This window comes from Lonchura striata, chromosome 1 (assembly GCF_046129695.1).
Source record: "Lonchura striata isolate bLonStr1 chromosome 1, bLonStr1.mat, whole genome shotgun sequence".
In the NCBI taxonomy this organism is placed as follows: Eukaryota; Metazoa; Chordata; class Aves; order Passeriformes; family Estrildidae; genus Lonchura; species Lonchura striata.
Genome location: NC_134603.1, coordinates 57,003,282 through 57,005,650, shown reverse-complemented (window position 1 = coordinate 57,005,650; position 2,369 = coordinate 57,003,282). Strand labels below are relative to the sequence as shown.

General features: G+C 43.3%; 1 long non-coding RNA gene across 1 annotated transcript; it reads right to left on the bottom strand.

Annotated features, from left to right (window-relative positions):
- Nucleotides 1-881: 881 nt before the first annotated feature.
- Nucleotides 882-2,155, bottom strand: LOC144247430 (uncharacterized). Its single transcript, XR_013341143.1, has 2 exons — nt 1,959-2,155; nt 882-1,673 (listed from the first exon to the last, which is right to left on the bottom strand). It is a non-coding gene; the product is annotated as an uncharacterized LOC144247430 (long non-coding RNA).
- Nucleotides 2,156-2,369: the final 214 nt, after the last annotated feature.

The following is a 2,369-nucleotide window of genomic DNA, read 5'->3' as shown; positions in this document are numbered from 1 at the left end:
ACAAAACAAATCAAATGAGATACATCCCAAAATTCAATGGTCATTAATTCCAGGAACAATGGTATTATTCAATCTTACTAACATTTTTTTTTTGGCAATGATATAATACCAAAATTGGTGCCATCAATTGTTTACAATGGTACTTCTACCTTTTTATGACTCCTCACTGCTGTTTTGTATTCACTGCTGTCTGAAAATTAACTCTGAGGTTTAGATATGAAACAAGGGAAAAGAGAGTTTCAAAATCACCAGATAATATGCAAGGGAAACATAAAATATTATACTGCTGCGGATAGTCTAGTGGCTTACAGTTTCAATAATGCAGCTGGGAAAAATTAAACAGCCCAATGCTATATACAGCTGATATGATGTATTAATAAAGGAAATAGAGAATAATTCTGCTGGAGGGTAACATATTTCACAGAATATGACAGTACATGGAAAGCATGTCTTGCTTGCCATTTGAGGATAGAAGTACAGTTGCAACTTAGCACATATTACATTTCAAAATCTGTCAAAATGGGTTCAGGTAAAAATCAAAGATATCTCCATAATTTGAAGTGTGTAAAGGGAGGAAAGAAGAAGGGATTGTTGATAATGAAGAGAACTATCAACTGCTAGAAGCTCACTAATTGCTATAATTTGAAAAAGAGCTTGTCTCCATTTCTTCAAATACCAGGTTCTTTGCTTATTTGGGAAATTTTCAAATGGAATACATTTCAAAAGGTTAAAAAATAGTTCAAGAATTACTTAAAGTCTACACCAAATGTAGCTTTTGTCATGGTTTGACACTGGCACAATGCCAGTGCCCCCATGAAAATGTGTTCCCTACCTTGAATACTGTGAAGTGGAATCTAGAATAGAGCAAAGCAGGCCCAAGCTTGATAACAGGAAAAAAACTTTATTAAGCTACCACTACAAAAGAAAAGAGAAAACTAAAGAAGGGAAAAAAAAACACACAAAGATCCAAATGAAAACCTTGCAAACCATTCCTCCCCCCCACCACCCAACTCCAACAAACCACAGTGAGACACAATCTGGACCCCAATCAGGTTTCCACCCTTCAAACAACAGATACTCAGTCCATCGAGGGAACAGAGTCTCTCCTGTGCCACAGATCCCCCAAGAAACACAGCTTCACATCCTGTGTTTCCATGTCACACATGGCACCGCCCGGAGAAAAAGTTTGCCATGGTGACCCTTCTCCTTTCCATGCACAGTGCTCTCACCACCAATGCATGGATGGTCAGACTGCCTTTAGGATTTTCCCTTTCAAGGATGCCCTGCCAAGAGGGGAGAAAACAACAGTTCAGTTTTTCATTGTTTGGGACCACAGTCCCCCCCCATTTTCCCCTGGGGCCGAGGGCTCAAGAACAGAGATCTTCTTCTCTTCTCTTCTCTTTTCCTTTCCAGGGCAAGGGGGCGCCACCACAAACCCCCTAACCTTTTCTCTGTTCACTCCACTTTTGTCTTTTTCCCAGCTGAAGCAGGTCTCTTGACTCACTGGCATCCTCCCAAAACACAGTCCCTCTTGAAGGAGAAGATTTGGTTCAGGTTGTGGCTAACACGGAAAAGTCCAGCCAAAAGCCACTCCTTGTCCCCCTCCCATCCAGAATTCCTCCTTCCAACATCCCATCCCAGGGTCCAAGGTGTCCCTCTTCTGCTCTTTCAAACTGAGGAGGGGAAAAGAAAATTCACAAAGCTTTCATTTCTCGAGGAAAGGGTTAAAAGTCCGAACTCCCAGGATAGCTCGATGCCCGGACATCCAGCAACTCCCACACAACTGGGCACCTTGCAGCAGCTCCCCCCGCTCCTCCTTCCTTGCGGCTTTCTCTCTCCCTCTCGGGAGAGGAACTCTGGGGGGGGAAATGGAGACATCCCAGATTTCTTCCACCCTTCCATCTGCAGGGGCCAGCCCGGTTCCAGTCCTTTCACCACCCTTAGAGCTTTCGGCCTACCTTTCAGGCCATGGGGGCTTCCCCTCCCCCACCCAGCTCGTGGCTGGGCAGGGGAGGTCTGCACTGCACGCTGACCGGAACCAAAGAGAGCGAGTTCCCCTGGGAATTCTGCTTTCAACCCCTCTGTGTTCTCAGAGGCGTGTCTACTTTCAATTGGTCAATATCTAAATTGACCTCTTCCTTCCGGAAAAAATTATCTTTCCGTGTCAAACCACAGCATCTTTGAAAGGTGAATCTAAACCACAGAAGTTTCACATTAGAGTTTAAATAATATTATTCTTTGTTTCTAAGCTATTTAGCATGATGTGAGTTAAATAGCCAGACTACATGGATTTGTCATTACCAGCTGTGACATCACTTATACTTCATGCCAACATATTAAAAGGTACTGCCGTTTTGAAACATGTAATC